The sequence below is a fragment of the Anolis carolinensis genome, chromosome 6, assembly GCF_035594765.1.
Source record: "Anolis carolinensis isolate JA03-04 chromosome 6, rAnoCar3.1.pri, whole genome shotgun sequence".
NCBI classification, from domain to species: domain Eukaryota; kingdom Metazoa; phylum Chordata; class Lepidosauria; order Squamata; family Dactyloidae; genus Anolis; species Anolis carolinensis.
In genome coordinates, this window is record NC_085846.1 from 86,439,224 (window position 1) to 86,460,680 (window position 21,457).

The window sequence follows — 21,457 nt, forward strand, 5'->3', positions numbered from 1 at the left end:
ACTTCTTTGTTTGAAAAAAGGACAGTAAGATTCTCTCACATAGTTTTGCTAAGCTACATCCTAGTAGACCTGAATATTATAATATTCCTGAATATTATAATGTGTCTATACAGATACTTTGGAGCATTTTGTGTCTTTGAAATATTGGGTTGCTTCAGACGGTGGATTTGACTTTTGTGATTTGATCATTGAGTTCACGACATCTGTATATTATTCAATACACTGGTACTTGTGCTTTTACAATATTTTATTGTACTCACCAATTTTCCTATGAAACCTAAACAATGGTGCTAGAAGACAGAAAGTAAACATAAACACAATGTGTTTAGAAGTGACAGTCAATGCAGGTAGTATCTGTGTAACTGTTGCCTGGAGTATACTTTTGATATCACTTATCACCAGTCTAGTAACAATTTCACTGGTTGCCAGCTACTTTCTGATCTCAGTTCAAGATGGTGATTTTGACCTACAAAGTCTTCAGTGCTTGGAACAGAATAGCTGAAAGAATCTCCTCCCATATGAATTTGCACAGAAAATGAGATCTTTAGCAGATGGCCTGTTCCACCTTGGAAACTAGATGGTGAACACATGGGGCAGGGCTTCCTCTCTAGCAGCACCCATTTGCAGAACTCTCTCCCAATGAATGTCAGAGTGACTTCACCATTATCAAGCTTCCAGCATGAGGCCAAAACCATGAGTCACCCCACATGCCTTCCTTTTCACCAGCGAATTATAGTAATGACATTTTTACTAACAATGCTTTAGAAATACTTTACAAATGAAACGCCAGCACCCCCTAATTTTGTAATGACTTTTGAAACATTTTTAATGGATCGTACAGGACTAGTGTCTACCTTTGTGATTAAATGCAATTTTATGCCTTTTGCAAAGATGTGGTTGCAGTCTAATAAATGATTCTTAACCCTTTGTTTATCCCAGACTCCCTTTAAATGTCTTTTATTATGAAGACTTAATTAAAGATCTAAAATTTTTACTGAAATTGTTCCATACAGCAACAATAATACCTGCATACTGAATCATGGCCAAATATTACTTGTTAATTTAAATTAATAAATGACGAAAGTGGTTCTTTTCACTACAATAAAACAACCAGGTGATATATTTAGACCAGGACTGTAAGAGCCTTCACAGTAAAATTATGCAATAAATCATGATTGTTCACAAGTAAATCAGTACAATAATTTTAACTAGTTAGCTAACTTATTTCAATAATGAAGTCGAGATTAAAGATCTGTGAATCTCGCCTGAACAGGAGACCAGCACAAGACCTCAAAAGGAGGGTTGCGCAACACCTGCCGAGCTACCAAGAAGCAGATAGAGTTTTACCTATTTCCCAATAAAAGGTCACCCAGTTTCGAAGCAACCGAGTTTATTTCTGGTCCAGCTGGAGCAGGATGACAGTCGCAATAAGTTTCAAGAAGAACTGGCATACCCATATACAAAAGAATCCACATTTTATACTTTTTTTCCTTTTGAATTTCCCGTTCCTGCGCACCCGACCAGCTTCAAGCTGATTGGTCAGGGGCATTCCCGATGTCAAAGACCAGGAGGAACAGCCAGGCGGCTCGCGTGCCTCAGCCAATGAGAGCACGAGCCTCGCCTGTGAAATCTCTCCCCGGCTAGTAAATGGGGAAAATGGAGATGCGGCAGCAGAGGAAATAAAGGAGATCATATGTTTCAGAATGGATTATGAGTGACCCTATCTTGGGTCCATTGTCAAGCAGCCTGGCGAGAGCCTTGGGACCTGCAAGCCAGACCTGTCCTATTGATAAGGAGCTTGAAATAACAAGTCCCTAGAATTGGGGTCGGACACCTCGATGCCAGTTCCATTGTTTCAAAGTCAGCAGTATTGATGATCTTGATGAGATTAGGTGATTCAGGATCCTGGGAAGGGGAGATGGTATTGTCTTGGAACAGCTGCGACATTTCTGCCTCTCCGCAGAGGAAATATGTCATTCATGAAAAATGATTAAATGTCTAAAAGTTGCTCAGTTCTTAAGTGGCTTAAGCCCTCCGAGGCTTAAGAAAAGAGTCCATTTAGTTATTTCAGATATTGATCATGAAAAGTCCATTAAGCAAGAATGTGGACCTGGGGCAGGCTTGTGGCACCCAGGTCAGAGGAATGCTGGCCAGAGTTCACAACAAGATCACTTTGCTTCATTTTATACAGGGATAAGATATCATAAAAATAATAAAATTTATATAGGACACATATAGGGTTCACAATGGAGGAGAAAAGGAGATTCAGCATCCCCATCGTGGTGGGAGACATAACACAAGTATCATCCATGGTGCTACAGGGGGCTTCGACCTCCCCTGCGCTTCCCATGGGGGTCAGGTGAGGGATCCCGGGGGTCCCCTGCAGCCTAGCAGGTGGGAGGCTTTTGGGGTTCCCCTAGAACTGGGAGATGGTGCAAGGAACTCAAGGGGTTCATGCAGGAGGGGGAAAGGGTGTCTCTGATACCTGGGGGGATTCATAAAAAGGCACAAGAGGACCATTTGGATTGCATTGTTCATGCTCATTCATAAAGAGAAATTCATTCATGGAAAAAGGAACCAATTCATCTTCAGGGGGGGGAACTGGGGTCTTTGGGGCAAAAAGCGAGATGGCAGTTCATTTTTAAGTTGCCAAGGGAATAGTGCAAAAGGGAGCTTGCAGGCTGGGGAAGTGAAAGCGGAAAGTGGATGTAATTTATTAGGTAAAAGGTAAAGGTTTCCCCTGATGTTAAGTCCAGTCATGTCTGACTCTGGGGATTGGTGCTCATCTCCATTTCTAAGCCGAAGAGCTGGCATTGTCCGTAGAAACCTCCAAGGTCATGTGGCCGGCATGACTGCATGGAGCGCCGTTACCTTCCCGCCGGAGTGGTACCTATTGATCTACTCACATTGGCATGTTTTCGAACTGCTAGGTTGGCAGAAGCTGGAGCTAACAGCGGCCGCTCACACTGCTTCCGGGATTTGAACTTGGGACCTTTTGGTCTGCAAGTTCAGCAGCTCAGTGCTTTAACACACTTCACCACCAGGGCCTCACTTGACCCTAATAGGAATATATTTTCATAACCTGTTAAGATTATGATTCCAATATGGTTAAACATTCGTGCAGAGCAGTAAAACAACGCAGAAGACTAGGGGTTTATGTGAGCAGAGGTAAAAAGAAAATAAACAATAAGACAAAATATCCAGTCTCCCTTTCCCTTTAAAAAGTCATGCGCATAAAATAAGCATCAGAGACATCAAATAAAATAGCAAAAATATGTTTACTCACAATCTTGTATGATGATGGTCATACAGGCAAAAACATCTTATTTCCAAAGAAAAAACAGTTCAGGAAACTACATATCTCTTAACAGACAGGAACATCAGCATGGCATGGTCAGGAGTGAAGAGGAAGAGACAGGAAGAGACATCTGTACATCACTTCCTGTGTCCCCAGAAAGGATACACCCATTTCCCATTTCATATGCAAAACCCTTAAATGGTGTCATCAACTCTGGAATGCAGCTTGTCAGGTTACTAAGCAACAGACATAACTAACTACATAAACCATCCCACATTGAAAATGCATGCATGATTGCTTAGATAACCCAACAGACCCCCATGTGTAATTTAGTACTCTGGTTAAATGTAGCGAATGCGGCTATTGATACAATGAAGCCTTTATTGGAAACGGCTGCCTGTGGTTTCTGAGCTGCTGAGACTACTTTGAAGTGTATGTACGGTGATTCTTTGAGCCTGTGGAACTCCTGGCAGTGATCAGCTGGGTGTCAAAGCAATGTGAGTGCAGGGGCCTGCGTGCTCAGCGTCAGTAAGATCTTGTATTTGTTCTACTGTATCGAATTTAACTTCAGTGTAAAGTAAATTAACTTTAACTAGTTGGCTTGCCTAGACTTCTATAACATCTTATGTTTGCTCTGCTATGCTTAAAAATTCCCAGAGGATGCTTTGAATTGTTTCTTACCCATCCCCTGTATCCTTGTTTCACTTCATCTCATCTTAGTATGTTGTGCATTTTACATAAGCACTGACTTGTAAAATAAAAGCAATACTGTTATAGTCCTGCTGTGCTACTCAGAAACAATCCATCCCCCTTATTGAGATAAAGTATGAGGATGTAAGCTGAGCCTGACTGGTGGGGGGCCAGATTACAGCCTCATAAAGCATCACAACGATACCATTATCACATAATCATTATCATTACTTCACTTGCAGCTACACAGATACTTCTAATCCTAAATAGTCCTTGCTTTTGTATCTTGCTGAATCTCCCAGCCCATGCTGTGAAATTAGCATCTTCCATTTTCACCAGTACTTAATGTAATCACCAGTTAAATGCACGAAACTCGGAGAACTGTTCATTTCTATAGTTACTCACGCATGTGTCTTTAGTTTAAAACTCAAAAGCAACTTTAATAAAGCAAAAAAAGATGGTAAATAAACTACCAGGTTTTATCTAACACTCATTTTTGTATTGCTTCACATGAGGATGGGTGGCTCTATGAGAGTTTATAGTGAAATAGGACACTGATCTCTGTGAGACGCTTTTTCCAAAGAGTAGTTTGAACATCAGAAACTGCTACAATCTCAAGTTTGATACTGGCTTCTGATTCTGGCAAATTTTAACTCTAAGCAACATTTTAACAAATGACTATTTGCTAAGGAGACAGGGAAAGAAACAGACATACTATTGGAGTTTTTATTAAAAATATTATTTCAGTTTTGGATTTGTAGTAGAACATTTATGCAGATAACACAGATATTTTCCAAAGTTTTAAATCAATTTATTATTCTGTGTGGAAGTCTATGATGGATGGCTTATTTGATGTTTTTTGTGGATGACCACCCACTGAATAAGCTGAATATAGGAAAAAAAATATTCTGGTGCTTCAAGCTTGATCAGGGACGAGAGAGGCAGACTATGTTTAGAACACCTTTTCTAGTCCCCTCCCCATATGGGGTAAGCAGAGTGGATCGGATATAGGGCTGCTCAGTCATGGATACAGCTGCTGAACTGCTCTCAACTCCCTTGGATCTTGAGGTAGAACAATTGAATCCATATCCACCAATCATGTCCCAGTCTTTGTGCTAGAGGCTTCCAGATTTACAGTACACAGAACATGATACACCATTCAATTGGCAAAAATAGAAAGTTTTTAGCATTTTGTATAAACCCTGGTCAATCCATAAACTTCACATTGCTTGTCTGAGGAAGATGCCTATGAAAGCTTATGTTACCAACTTCATTCTTTCAGTGGATTTCTAAAGTGCTACAACACACTTTTTCATGATTACGCTGCCTTATACTACTTCATGTCATTGTCTGTCTAGACCAGTATTATCACATCTGACTGGGAGTAGCATTTCAGAGTATGAAGCAAGCCTTTTTTCTACACATAATTGCAATTCTCATATGGTTTCTCATCAACTACTGAAGAGGACCAACCACTCCAACTCTCAGAAATCAAACAAATTAGGTGTGTTCAGGATGTTATACAGTGGGCCCTTAAAGATTAGTTTCAGACCCTCCTGTGGACATGAAAATCTGTGGATGTTCAAGTCCCATTATACAGTATGGTGCAGTAAAACCATGTTCCTTATATCAGTTCACAAAACCAAGGTTTGATTTTTGGACATTTCTAATTAGGGGGCTTATTTGCAAGCTGTGGATAGTTGCATCTGTGGATAGGAAGGGCCAACCATTTCAATTTATGAAATATTGTTTTGCTCCATTGGTAAATGCCTCTTATTTGAAACCCAACAACACACTATTTCCATTTTGAAATATATGGAAATACAACCCAAACACATCCTGTTTTTAAAAGCTAATCCAGATCATGTCCTTAAAGAGAGCTTAGAAGAAGTGAAAAATGAAATATTTCTAGCACAGAAATACTGAATACATGCAGGGATATTTCTAAGCTAGAGAGAAAGGCATAAGTGATCCCATGAGACTTTTGCATATTTTTCTAACAATTGTGCAGGGTAAAACAATTATTTAACAGATTATTTCCTTCCAATAGCTTCTAGCTATAATGGACACGATTTTAGGGCAGAACACCCCACATTGCGTTTAGAGGAGATTTTTTAGTCTATTCATACAAATCTATACCTAATCCAGGTTTCCCGGTGGTGTTTTTTAATTAGTTCTATCATCTATCCTTCTTTGTCTTTTAATTGCACATTAAAAACAAATTAATGGAAAATGAAGAATTAGCCACATCCTAAATTTCCCTCTTTGTTCTGCATCTTTAGAACAGGAATATGAAAGGCACCCCATGTGATAATGAAATCCCTAAATATTCTTTAAATATTTCCTTTTAGATAGAGTTAGGCAGCAGCCTGTTGAAAGACCATAAGTAATACAAAGTGCTAAAAGTGAAAACTGGAGATGTTTCAGCACAAAATAAAATACATTCAATTATCAACAACAAAATCTTAAAGCATAACAAGTTAAAGGCTTCCCATGATCAGTTAGGCTTCATAATGCTGAGGAATTGCATCTGCTAAGGTCCATATCCATAGCACATGTGTTATTTAGCCAATACTAATATGATATGGGATGTGCTGTGATTATTAGAGATGTGAAGGCCTGGGGAGAAAACTGAAAAATTCAAATACATACTGGTAAATGTTCCATGCTTTTTTCAAAGATTCCCCCCACCCATAGAAAATATAGGGGGGAATAGGTTGGAATACTTAAGACAACGTGTTTAAAACAAAGTGCTCATATATTGTGTTCAAAATGTTTTAAACAAAATGTTCATATATTTACTATCCCCTCATGATTTCACAAAACTGTGTTAAGAGGAAGACTTTAATGTGTTACATCACATCATTACAGTCCTTGGTCTTGATTTCCTTTTCTCAGTTATTTTTATGGGAATGAGTCCGTTATATCTATTTCACACTTCGGCAAACTACTGGAAACAAAATGGTTTCCTTTGTTCTACCAGTGTTGACAGGTTTCTTGTTATTATTGGCCTACTCCTCAAAGTGACAAAATCAAAGAGATTCCTTTCAATTCAGGTGATCCTTATGAGTTTCTTATAGCTCTATTTCTAACAAACAATTAAAAACATCAACTTATTATGTTCTGAAAATTGTATTTTAAACATGATACCTTTATGTCAAACCATGTATTTTATGTTCCTTCATAGTACATATACAGTAGAGTCTCACTTATCCAACATAAACGGGCCAGCAGAATGTAGGATAAGCGAATATGTTGGATAATAAGGAGAGATTAAGGAGAAGCCTATTAAACATCAAATTAGGTTATGATTTTATAAATTAAGCACCAAAACATTATGTTATACAACAAATTTGACAGAAAAAGTAGTTCAATATGCAGTAATGCTTTGTAGTAATTACTGTATTTATGAATTTAGCATCAAAAAATCACGATATATTGAAAACATTGACTACAAAAATGTGTTGGATAATCCAGAACGTTAGAAAAGCGAATGTTGGATAAGTGAGACTCTACTGTAGTAGCAAAGTGACTGTCAATCTGTAAAAGGTTTAATAATGCATTTTTTCAAAAATGAGAAACACACACACCATGGCTTCTATCCATTTCTAATGGAAAGTGAGTAATTGCTACTGGGAAAATGGTAAAGTGAAACCTTTGATTTGTCTGTTCATAATGGAATGTTCCATTCTCAGACCTAGCCCTTCTATATTGCCAAATTTCAGATCAATGCATTGTTTCATTTTCTATATATGCATCATACCATCTGCTTCCTTCACTCTGATTTTTAGTTTTAATGATGTAATGATATTAATCTAGCTACTCTCAACATAGGACTGTGACTTGAGCCAATCTCTGTCAGATAGTAACATTATAGATAAAAGGTTAGGCTTGACGAAGTATGTCTTTTGGCACTCCTCTCTTTTTTGTGGACTTGATAATATCTCTACCTAGATTTTATAGAGGAATGAAGAGTGCCAGTTAATTCCCAATAATACCTGCAAACCATAATAACTAAATTCTGCCCCAAAATTTCTGCAAATACTGGGAAACAATTTTAACATCATTCTTGTTGAGTTTGATTTTCAGCCGTTTTAGACTTAAATAGGCATTTTTATTTCAAAACTGCAGTTAGCTTTCTTCTATCACATCAAGTTTTTTCTCTACAGCTTATCTTAATACAACCACTCTAGGCTGGATCAAGGGAAGCGCTAGTGCCCTCCTATTAGTTGAGAATAAACCTCCTTCAAGTCAGGAGGGGTTGAGGATGGCCTTGAAGCAGGGCCGGCCCCACTATTGAGGCCCCTGACGCCGCCGCCTCGGGCGCAGGCCCGGGGGGGCGCCGTCAGGCTGGGCGGGAGGCGGGGCACCGCCCTGACGGTGCCCCGCCTCCCGCCCAGTGCGCCCTGGCCCTTCTGGCCTTTTCTAGCTGGCCAGAATGCAGCGGAGGTCCCTGCAGGCCGCAATCGCGGCCTACAGGGACCTCCGCTGCAGTCTGGCCAGCTAGAAAAGGCCAGACGGGCGAGCAGGAGTAGCGTGGGAGGCGGGGCCAGCTCTGGCGCTGCCCCCCCGCCCAGCGTGCCCTGGCCCCGCCTCCCACGCTGCGTGGGAGGCAGGGCCAAGGCACGCTGGGCGGGGGGGGGGAGCGGCGTCAGAGCTGGCTCCGCCTCCGCTACTCCCGCTCGCCCGTCTGGCCTTTCCTAGCAGGCCAGAAAGCAGCGGAGGTCCCTCCAGGCCGCAATCGCGGCCTGGAGGGACCTCCGCTGCTTTCTGGCCTGCTAGAAAAGGCCAGACTGGCGAGCGGGAGTAGCGTGGGAGGTGGAGCCAGCTCTGACGCCGCTCCCCCCCCCGCCCAGCATGCCTTGGCCCTGCCTCCCACGCAGCGTGGGAGGCGGGGCCAAGGCACGCTGGGCGGGGGGGGAGCGGCGTCAGAGCTGGCTCCGCCTCCGCTGCTCCCGCTCGCCCGTCTGGCCTTTCCTAGCAGGCCAGAAAGCAGCGGAGGTCCCTCCAGGCCGCGATTGCGGCCTGGACGGACCTCCGCTGCTTTCTGGCCTGCTAGAAAAGGCCAGACGGGCAAGCGGGAGTAGCGTGGGAGGCGGGGCCAACTCTGGCCCCGCCCCCCCGCCCAGCGTGGAGTAGCGTGGGAGGCGGGGCCAGGGCGCGGGAGGCGGGGCCGGTGGCGGGGGCGCTTTTCAGCACCCCCGCTTCCCATTAAAAAATATCTCCGGCCGGCCCTGCCTTGAAGACAAGCAAAAGTTTCATACTTGTCTAGGTTATTCAGTTGCACATGAGACAGTGTGCTTAGAAGTTGTGTGCTGGTCTATAGAGTGAATTGTATTCTTATGTGTAGTCCAAGTTCTTGTCTGTATACAAGGAGTGAGCAGAATTTATTTTTTGTTTTTCTTTCCTTCAGATCATGTCTAACTTTGCTATTTCTTGTCATAAATGCATAAACAACCCTGATTCGTTTTGTTGTATCTGTGGCAGTTTCACTACTCCCAGTCAAAGGACAAACATCAGCACATTTGTTAGGCAAGCCTATTTTGCATATTTTAAAGTAAAACTTGGTAAAACTTGATCAAGATAAATCTTGAGGCCCTCACAAGGTGTGCAAACAGTGTGTCGAGGGTTTACAGATGTGGATGAAGGGAACACATGATAAATTGCCATTTGGTATATCTGTGGTTTGGCAAGAGCCCAGAGATCATTCAAGTGACTGTTACTTTTGTATAGTGAATATGTCATGATATAACAAGAAAAATAAATGTAAAATAGAGTACCATCAGCCTAAACATTCCAGGGAAAATCATACTTTACAACTTATACACAATTTGATTTATAATAACAATATATAGCCTTTGTGTAAATAAAATAACTGTAAATAAATAGTATATTAAGGTAATTGATTTTTTTATTTTCCTTTGTATGTACATTTTGTATGATTTTTGCGACAAAGGGAGGGTATCCTGTACTTTAAAAAGTTGACATAATAGGAAAAACGGGGGTAATTTTTGGATTCAGATACCAAAAGTTAGTCAGAAACAAGTGTCAGATCTAATTCAACAAAAATTGTGTTTCCCTATTCAACATTTCTTCTTTTGTCTCTCCAGTTCCTGATCAGGAAAGAAATGAGTCCCCAGAACCACTAAACCTCACTGACACAAATCCATCAAACTCCTTTGTATTTAATTCAGCTTCTCCTTATTTAAGTATTACAAAGATAAAGCCTGTATTCCTTCTATTTTCGTAAGTCAGATCAAGGAAAGAGAACAGGAAACTTAGATGCAATTGACTGGTGGTTTTGTTATTTAGTGTATTGTCTTTATGAGGATTCATTTACTTTTCTGAAGTCAGCACAATTGCAAAATAAATGTCTGGATGACAGTCTTTATCAATCTGGTGACTGTGCTCATGCTTTTTTCAATCAGTTCACACAAACACTCTCTATCCATCTGCCACTGACCTGGCCCATTTGTGAAATTTTGAAGTGCAATGTGTCAAAAACTTTTCCCATGCCTGATGTATATACACTAAATACAATATCAAATATAATATAAAATATAAATATTTCTTGGGGCTTCACAAGAAACTTTTGCTTCAAAAAGGGCTCTGATGTAACCAGAAAGAGTAACATCACCAAGCTCTGACTAATGCTCTCCAGATGTATTGGTCAACAATTCTTAGAATTGTGCTGGCTGAGTGTGCCGAGAGATGTTTTACAACACATAGGGAATGCATCAGGCTGTGAAATACTGTTCAGGAATTCTGTCATTTATAAATTAATTTTAAGACAACTGGCTGCATAAGTATGAGTAGGATGGGGTGTTATTGGAGTACTGTTGTCTGTGATTCAAGTAACAGTTATGTGGTAAATTCACACTATGCAGGCAGATAGTTTGATAGTAAACTCTATTGAATTTAGCAGCATTAGCTCACATATACAATAGAGTCCAGCTTATCCAATCTTTGCTTATCCAGTGTTCTGGATTATCCAATGCAGTCTGCCTCTCACCGAGTTCCACAGCTCTTCTCTAGGCAACAAGGACTGAACATTTTACCGATTTAACTTCTGACAAAGCTGTTACTGTAAATTCATTTTATGCAATACTATCTTTATTTATAGTCAATGTTTTAGTAGTCAATGTTTTCAATACATTGTGATATTTTGGTGCTAAATTCGTAAATACAGTAGTTACTACAGAATGTTACTGTGTACTGAACTGTTTCTGTTGATTTGTTGTAAAACATGATGTTTGATGCTGAATTTGTAAAATCACAATGTAATTTGATGTTTAATAAACATTTCCTTAATCCCTCCTTATTATCCAACATTTTTGCTTATCCAAAGTTCTGCCGGCCCGTTTATGTTGGATAAGCGAGACTCTATTGTATGTTCAGATGGTTCTACTCAAAGTATAACAATGACAAAATTGGATTCTTAAATACTTGTATGATTAATTCTCTAAAATGTTGACAAGCATCATCCAGAAATTCTCTGCAACATATTTAATAAGTAAAATAAACAATCTGATCTAATTATAGGTTTTCAATGAGTGCCGCAAACTCGTGATTCTAATTTCAAAGACATCAAAAGATTTTCAATAGTTTCCGTACATCATTATACAGCATATAATCACTATCGCTCTAACTATGACAAGATCCATCACCACTTTAAAATGTTCCTTACTCCCGATTAAAGATAAGAGACAGCAACAATTCAAAACTTGCAACTATGATTAGTAACACTAGTAAATTTTCAGAAATATAATTATTAATCTTATCTTTCTGAGCACCCAGACAACTTGCTGAATGCATCTATCAAAAGTATTTGCATTTCCTATACTTTTGAATTGTTAACATTTCCAATAGATTAGAAAACTTGAACAGGAATTTAAAGATAGGGAAACTCAATTCCTACGAAGCTGTTTCTGACAGCATTATTTCAATTTATTCAGGATGGAGATGCAAATAAGATCTTTTAAGCACGTTCTGAGCACAGAAAACTGCCATGGGACTTAAAATATAATTATTGTGACATAAGGAAAAAATGAGAAAAGTATTAGTACGAAGGCTTAAGAGAAACGTTCAAAGCCTGTAGTTCATCAGATAAGTACTTACACAGGGGTCATGCTGCCTCTGAATCAAAGATTACCAGAACCCATTCTAATGATTATCATAAATGGTAGAGCAATAAATAGACACTTCAAACATTTTTGAAAGAAAATAGTTTTTTTAAAAAAAAAGAATAGAAGGATGACTGTTGAATGTTTTCTTGTTCCTTGATGCTGAGAGGATCTCAAATAGAATTAACAGCAATGTTTTACTTTTATTGTATGTTTTTGTATTTATGTATTTATCATATCAGAAGTGAAACTGAGGGTACAGTTGTAATGTATTTAGAAACACAAACAAAGTTAAAAACTTGGCATTTTATTAAATGTCCTTTGACCAGAATTTGGTCACTTGTTTTTGTATAAATAACAATGACAAAAGAGTAGTAATGTAAGTGCGTACCCCTTTTGTTTAATCATAAAAAGGAGGTGCTGGGAGGACCAAAATGAATCTCATTTATGTTTATCTATTATTTTAAACTTGTGTATACCAGTTACTATTTTTAAAATCTCAAAGAAATATATTAAACAGAATTAAAAGCAAGTCTTAAAAGATAAATACCATAAACAATAAAACATACCTAAACATACCAAAGTACAGGACTGGAGAATCAGTGCTAAAGATTAGAGAATGTTTTTAAAAAAGGAATGCATTTTGTAATTATCAGAAACACTGGATTCTATGGAACAGTCCAGAGGATAGTTGCCACCAGCCTCTAAGGCAGTGGTTCTCAACCTGTGGGTCCCCAGGTGTTTTGATCTACAACTCCCAGAAATCCTAGCAAGTTTATCAGCTGTTAATCCTGTTAATTCTAGGAGTTGAAGGTTAAATCTGGGACCCACAGGTTGAGAACCACTGCTCTAAGGGTACATTGGAAGTTGGCTTTGGAGAGGCAAGATGCAACAATGTTTAGAAATCACCTACAGAAGCTTTTGAACTAAAGGTTCAAGTTCACACTGAGCCCTTAAAATCCAGCAATTCATCTTGGTCCAGCCTCTCTCTTAACCTAACAAACCTCAACATTGTCCTTGTGAGGTTAAAGTATAGGAGAAGGAGAGCCATCCATGCCATCTGGCACTGATCAAAGGAAAGGCAACAGCTAAATGCAACTTATAATAAATATTTCCAGATGATATTTCACAAGTAGCATCTGAAGACCTAAAAAGACAGTGTAGTCCCAGTAACAAAGCTTTAACTATGTTTGAATAGCTGGTACAGTATTCAACAAATACAAAAATTCAGAACACATGTGTAATATCTGGATACCCAAGCACACTACTGAGTTTCTTGGCCTTTTCATTCTGAAACAGCTTCAGCTCCACATGAGTTCCACATGGTAGTCCTATATAAAGTCCACTACAATAATACAATAATATGGTATTAGTTGCACTGCTTTATTTGTACATCAAATTTCCTCTCCAAAATAGGTCTTGGGATAGCTTACAATATGGAAAGAAAAGAAATAAAACACATGTTGATAGGTTAGGAAAAGGTTTTCCCCTGACATTAAGCCTGGTCGTGTCCAACTCTGGGGGCTGGTGCTCATTTCCATTTCTAAGCCACAGAGCCAGCGTTGTCCATAGACACCTCCAAGGTTATGTGGCCGGCATGACTACATGGAGCATTGTTACCTTCTGGCCAGAGCAGTACCTATTGATCTACTCACATTTGCATGTTTTCAAACTGCTAGGTTGGCAGAAGCTGGGGCTAATAGCAAGAACTCACCCCACCCAGTCCTTCCCCACCAAACTTTGCCGCTTGGCTTGCGTCCTCAACCAGCCTTCGTGCAGCTGCACATGTGCATGCGCTCAACTTTCCCCCACGCTAGTCCTGGATTGCTCTTCTGTTTTGCAAATGCTTGCAAGGAAGGTTATGGCGACCATTTTTTGTGGGGAAGGACTTTCCAAACTCTTTTATCGCTATGATAAGTGCCTAGATTTCAATGGGAACTAAGTTGAGAAGTGGTATTTGGGTCTGGCTTTCAACTGCATATGGGAAATGTTTTCTCCTATACTTTGTTCATTTTTAATTCCAAAATGTAATCTACTTTCTGGATAGCCCTCGTATTAAGAAGAGCTTCCTCCATGTTTCTGTGAGGGTGACAGGGGAAAAAAAAACCTCCCTAAAGATTGCAGAACTCAACAGGCTCGTATGGAAGATAAGGCCATTAGACTTGGTCATATAGCACTTTCTAGGTCATAAGCAGCACTTTGAAATGGACCAACTGAACTGGACCAGAAACAGAACGGAAGCTGGTGAAGCTGTTGTAATAAGAAATTTCTTAGGTCCATGTAATCAGCTCTAGTTAACAATCTGGCTTCAGCTCTTTGGACCAGCAGAAGTTTCCAAACACTCTTCAGGGAAAGACCCACACAAGAGAACATAACAGAAATCAAAACAGGATAAATGTACCGCCATTTCCAAATCAAACATGTCTCGGAATGGACAAGCTGGAAAACTAGCTTTGATTGTGCAAATGCACTCATGACTATTGTCAAAACCAATAGTCTGAATCAAGGAGCATACCCAAAAATCAAACATGTGTTTTCAGGAGAAGCTCAACCTCATCCCTCTTCCATGACTAGACACCACAAGAACAGTTCCTCAGTCTCCACTTGCACAACTTGCATATGAAAAGGAAAAGAAGTGAAGTTTATCATCAGCAGCATGGTGTTCTCTACCTTACTGAAATCAACTCAGTTTCATGTTTATATTCTGGCTTCGGCATTAGGGCCACACAATATGTCTTTATGAACTCCATGCCATGCTTTAAAAAAATCCCTTCTTTTGACGCACTCTGAAGGGAAGAACTAAAATACATTAGCATTATTACTAGCTTTCTAATTAAAAGTGTCTGCTCTAAAACAAATATGTTTATCAAAACAGTTTGACTGGTAAAATCCATTATTGAAGTTGCAGTCACCCAAATTACATGCTGTCTAAAGCAAAAAAAGGAGGGGGGCAAAAGCCATCTGGCTCATATAACTTACATTTTCTCGACAGCTTGCAGCTGGTTCTGATTAAGCAGCATCTCAAAAACTCGCAGAAATCTATTTTTATCTTTGCAAGTTTATTTTTAGAGCTTGCACATCCAAGGCACATGGTGTTTACATTAATAAATGAACAACCACCTAGAGTTATGAAAAGGCTTGAGAAACTCTCATGGCAGTTGACACTGGGCAGGATGGAGAGGAAGACTGAATAAAATATTGCCTGTCCATTCCTAAAGATTTTACCCCAAAACCGCACAATTCTCTCCTGATTTGAATAACTGTTTGAAAAAAAGTCTCCTTCAAGATCTGGATGCACTACATATAAACCTTCATGAAAAATAAAATCAGATTCTATGGTACCTCAAAATAATTTCCTTCTCTGAGAAACCTTCTTCTGATAGTATAAGTCAAAATAGGGTTGTTGATCTCTTGCAAGTGTCCAAAGTGCCAAACTAACAGCTACCGTGTAATTCAGAAGGATTACAACTCGCATTATCTCTCATCACAGGCTATACTTGCCAAGAATTGGAGCTATAGTCCAACAATCAGTCAGTTAGGAGAGACAGCATGAAAAATACCCCAAGAATAGGTTTTTTTCCCCCCACAACAGATCAGACCACATATTTATAAAACAGAAGTCTTGTAGCTCATCCCAGCTTCCAAGCTATTATCACAGCAGTCAAATGATGTTAAGATGTTCTCCTCAGGAGATCTTCAGTGCAGCTACATAGTGTGTCCAAGTAGGAAGATTCAGGTTAGATGCTTTTGTTTTTGCCTCTCCTGGAGGCAGCATTTGATTGATTACCTGGCTTTCTACTTTGGACTGCTCAATATTGGACTGACCCTAAACTGTCTTGCAGAGGAGAAGGTGGTGGTCTTTGGTTATCTCCCTTTCATGCTGGCAAGATAAGGCTTATTTCTCATCTAATAAGAAGTCTCGGAAGAGGAAATGTCACAAAAATGTACATCAGGACTCTTCTGCCACAACCTGTTCCATAGCAACCCACACATTTCAAAGGCCATTCATTTTCATCACGACCATTCCAGGAAAGTCAAGTAAGCCCAGATCATGTGACTATTGTCTAATCTATGCCTCAATCTTGACATTGACCTGGCCTCATAAAGCAGAATAAATTTCTATAATGCTATGTAATCATGTAGGCCTACAGAATTTCAGTGGTAATGTAGGCTTGTACCATTACAGAATTTCAGATGGCAGATGTCATTACTGTAAAGCATATTTTGGACAATAGTTCAGGACCATTCCCCAGCCTTCTTTGGAGTCTTTTAAACAGAGGCTGGATGGCCATCTGTCGGGGGTGCTTTGAATGCAATTTCCTGCTTCTTGGCAGGGGGTTGGACTGGATGGCTCTTCCAACTCTACTATTCTATGATTCTATGATAAGAACAGATACTACACTTGATCTTAGCCAAAAGGCTGAGAACCGAGAACCTTACCTTAAGGGAATAATTAATCTTAATTTTAATCTTTTTATTCTGTACTTGCACAACTACCAAGGAGTGGGTTGGTAGGCTAGTAGGCCAGGATGCCTTGTTTTTACATGGTTTTACTGTTTTACATGATTTTACTGTATGTATGGGTAAGGGTGTACGTTTTGTATGTTTTACATGTTTTGATATGGTCAATACTGACTAATCAATAAAGAGTTGTTGTTGCTATGATTCTATGATTCTATGAGTAGGTGAATCGAAAAATGTAGAAAGCAATCTGAAATATATAATGAGTGAAACTTGAGCAGCCAAAGGTTTTGATACTCGTGTATTCATTCTGCCACATTACAGTCTTATTCTCATTGTATCCTATATGTATATATAAAATCAGACGTTACTTAGATTTGTATTCAGATACAATGGGCCCTTTGCATTTGCTGGGCTTTGGCATGGTAAAAAGTGTATCTTATATAAAATGGCAAAATCAAGGCTTGCCTTTTGGATATTTTTAAAATTCAAGCTATGGATGGTGTTATCCATGAATGCAGAATCCATGTATCCAGGGGGCTATTGAACTTGGAAAGCTACATGTATGATACACATCTTTATAAACTTGTGAAATAAAAGTTTCCACTTTTCCACTACTCTTGGGATCTCGTAATGTTATGTTTATGAAGAACACCTATTGATTTTTGCCTGCTTTTATGGGCAGAAAATTGGAAGACTTTTAAAAACTAGATCATTATTAATATATTTTAATTTAAAGTATTTATTAATCATTTTTTGACTTTCTTTACCCGCAAACAACTATATTGGTAGAATAGAATCCACAATAAATACAGCCTACTTCCAGCATTATAAATTTCCCCTAAGCAAAAATAAATTTGCTCCATAGGAAACACAATATGTGTGCGCGCATGCATACAAATACACACATAATGTTTTCAAATCAGATTTTCCTCTTCTAACCCCCGAAATTCCACTGTAAATGTCATGTAAGTGGCATCCTTTCACTTCAGTTTGAAAAAGGAGGGGGGGGACAGAAGAAAAGTAGTTAAATAGAAGCCTTCTACACTATAGAAGCAAACTGTGACATTCTATTTTGAAAAACAAGAGAACATTTAATATAATTAATCAACAATATGGAAATAAATAAAAAACAACCTGACACAGAGACTAATATATTATGCTATTTGATCCACACAGTGAGTATTTTCACAGGAGGAAATTAGTTTGTGGCACTGGGGGATAAAGTATGTGATGGAAGAATAAGCAAGGCAAATAGGCATGTGTAATTATGATTTATTTCTTTCCAGGCTCTGATAAGCCCTAAAACTGAACTTAATCATTTAGTACTTCAGGCTGCACTGATGTGTAAATTCCAATCTGTTTTCAGTTTGAAACGAATGTCCAGTGGAAGTGCTTGAAATGCCACAAGTTATGATAGAGCTGAAACAATAAACAAATAGGCAAGTAAGTGGGCATATCTCCAAAATAAGAGGCACAAGTGCCCAATTTTCAGGTTATCTTCTATTTAGGTTGCATCTCTCTTGCAGATGAAGCATGTACTACATTTCACATTTCTATGCACTGCAAAAGGAAAACACTCCTTTCTTCACCTTCACCCTCATTATCAGTTAATCAAAAGCCTGCGCAACAGCATTTTGCTAGCATCCTTTGTTCATTATCCTTCCTGCTACCATTTCATCCTTGACTGACTTAAACTTGTTTTGTATGTCTGACATAAACCCTCCAAACCATAATCCAAGTGATTAATAAAGATGCTGAACAGAACTGGGCCCAGAACTGAACCCTTTGGCACTCTACTAGACGCTTCTTCCCAGGATGAAGAAGACCCGTTGGTGAGCACCCTTTGGGTTTAGCTGCTTAACCAATTACTAATCCACCTAACTGGAGTATTGTCTCCTCCACATTTGACTAGTTTGTTTGTAAGAAGTTCATGCGGGACCTTGTCAAATACCTTATTGAAATTCGCTCCATCTACCAAGCTTGTAACTCTATCAAAAGATAAGATTAGTCTGGCATGACTTGTTCTTGAGAAATCCATGTTGACTCTTAGTGATCACAGCATTCTTTTTTAAGTGATTAAAGACCTCCTTCTTAATTATCTGCTCCAGAATCTTTCCTGGTATTAATGTCAGGCTGATTGGACGGTAGTTGTTTGGGTTCCCTTTTTTTCCCAGTGGTTCTGAAATGACTTCTTCTAGTTTCTTCAATACTCTTGGATACTTCATCTGGATATGAACTTGAATTCGTTTAGAGTAGCCAGGTATTCCTTGACCACTTTTTAACTTATTTTGGGTTGCATATTCCCCATTGCCTCATCCATCCCATATTGCTCAGAATGAATGTTGATTTCCTTTTGGAAGAAGACTGAGGCAAAGAAAGTGTTGACCAGCTCCTCCTTTTTTCTATCCCTTGTCAGTATTTCACCATTGTTTCCATGTAGAGGCCCTACCATTTCCTTGATCTTCCTTTTTCTATTGACATAACAAAACCAAACAAAAACCTTTTATCATTTTTAATCTCTTATTTTGTGCTTATTTTGAGCTCATTTTGTGCTTTAGCCTTTTGGACATTTCCCCTACATGTGTTGGTTATTTGTTTGAATTCCTCTTTGGTGATTTCCCCCCTTTTCCATTTCTTGTTCATTTCTCTATTGAATCTTAGCTCCTGAAAGTTCCTTGGACATCCATTCTGGTTTATTTACACTTCTCTTGTTTTTTTTCTCTCCTTGCTGGCACTGTTTGATCCTCTTGTTGCCTCTTCCACCTCCTGGACAATAAAATTGTCTGCAAGGCAAGTGAGAAATTTCTTGGATTTTGTACCCTTGGCAGATTTTGTTCTCCAACAAATATCAGAATAGTTGAAATCTCCTATTATGACTATATCTTTTCATTCTGCATGTTTGGTCATCTGCTCAAGGAAGGCTTCATCCAGTTCTTCTGTCTGGCTTGGGGATCTATGGTAGCCCCCCCATAAGTACATCTTTTTCAGGCCTTGTTGCCTTAATCCTTACCAAGATGCTCTCAACCTGGTTTTCAGGATTAAAGTCCTGCATTTCTTCACAGGTGTAAACATCCTTGACATATAATGCTACTCCATCCCGTCTCCTGTTTGGTCTATTTCTCTGAAATAAATTATACCTTTCCATTACTACATTCCAATTATAGGATTCAACCCACCAGGTTTCAGTGATGCTTAGAACATCATAACTGTTTTGTTGTGTTAATAGTTCTAGTTCATCTCGTTTTTTCCCCATGCTCTGCATATTAGTGTAGATACATCTAAGCCCATGGGATATTCCCCGTAGCTCCTTGGTACTTGTTCTATTTGTCAAAGTTCCCTAAGAAGATCTTCAAGACTAAACTTGTGGAATAATCAAAGCCTCAAAATAAATAGAAGTATTTCTGTTGAAAATCTTACATCCCAACTAAGCACAGTCAGCATGCAATGCAGACACATGGTGCGTGAAAACAAGCAATAGCTAGCTGCCAACAAAGATGTTTCCTCAATATAAACACTTAGAAACTTTTATGCTGTGACACTGATCTTCTTTATAGCTTATCTGTACTGATACTGCAGGCATTATATTTAAGTGCAGTTATGGAAATGAAAGCATGTTATTTTGTACATTAGCAAAACACTTACATATAACCTAGCACACCAGGTAGTTCTTTAGAAACTGTTTATAAAATGAGATAGTTTTAATAATTTATTATTCAGGACCTATTATTTGATTCAAAAACTCTCATGTGCATAGGAAGAGGCCTATAAATATAATAGTATGCTTGCTCTTTATCTATTATACTTGCACTGTCGACAACTATGCTTCACACAGAGTTGACTTCACATAAATAGCATCCAGTAGGATGCCACCTGTCTAGTCCAGTCTCACCTACATTCCCTGAATATAGCATATCACTGATAGCTAGAATTCAGTACATAAATACTTCATAACACAGAGTTCTTCCCTCCAAAAATTAGAGGTAGACACAGTTATCTTGCTGGCTCTACATACATTGACTTCTGTGTTCATATAGATCCAAGACATATTTGTCCATGCTCTTGTGTTGACATAGTAAGTAAGTAAGTAGTAAGTAAGTAAGTAATTTTTTTTTTCTATCCCACCACCATCTCCCGGCTGGGACTCGGGGCGGCTAACACAGGACAAAGGCCTGAAAACAATAACTAAAGTACAACAATTAAAACATTACAAAGAGTAAAAGCACAATAAAATGACATTATGCATCAAGGATGGCTTTTGACCAGGGCGCATAAAGACCAAGCTTGTATTACTCTAGATCAGAGCTCTCCAAACAGTGTATCATGTGTGTTGACGGCAATCTGTAGGTGTGGCGCATGAACACAATGGGAAGTCTGATTCTATGTCAAATAAGCAATAAACATATCTTTTAAAAATATAAATTAAAGATTTTCATGAGATATCTTGTATTCACAGTAGAAGTAGTAATAGTAGTAGTAGTAGTAGTAGTTGTGGTTGTTTTTGTTTTATTGATTAGCCCATCGGCCGTATTAAAACATTTAACAAACACATTTAACACACATACAGAGAGCAAACAATCCACATTACAATTAAATTTAAAATAAGCAAGCTGTTAACAAAATCAAGATCCTGGTCCAAATCAAATATCTGCATCTCCCCTACAATTTACCCCAATCGACTCCAAATATGAAGTTCTCACCTGAGTTGCTTTAAATAGAAAAAGGGCCATTTTGTATGTTATATTAGCATTCTGGCCAGCCAATAAAAATGTAGCTTTTATATAAGTATCCCAGTGTGTTTTTTGAATAATGTATGGTGCGAGATATTGGTTTCTTTCTTTTTCATACAAGTTACAACTAAACAATACATGTGTGATATCTTCTA

The 21,457-nt window shown here is 38.8% G+C and overlaps 1 protein-coding gene and 1 pseudogene across 3 annotated transcripts in view; both read right to left on the reverse strand.

Moving 5' to 3' along the window:
• Positions 1 to 21,457, reverse strand: part of hdac9 (histone deacetylase 9) — a 511,618-nt gene that overhangs the window by 443,996 nt on the left and 46,165 nt on the right. The window lies entirely within an intron of this gene.
• On the reverse strand, positions 16,444 to 16,543 carry LOC134292809 (U2 spliceosomal RNA; annotated as a pseudogene).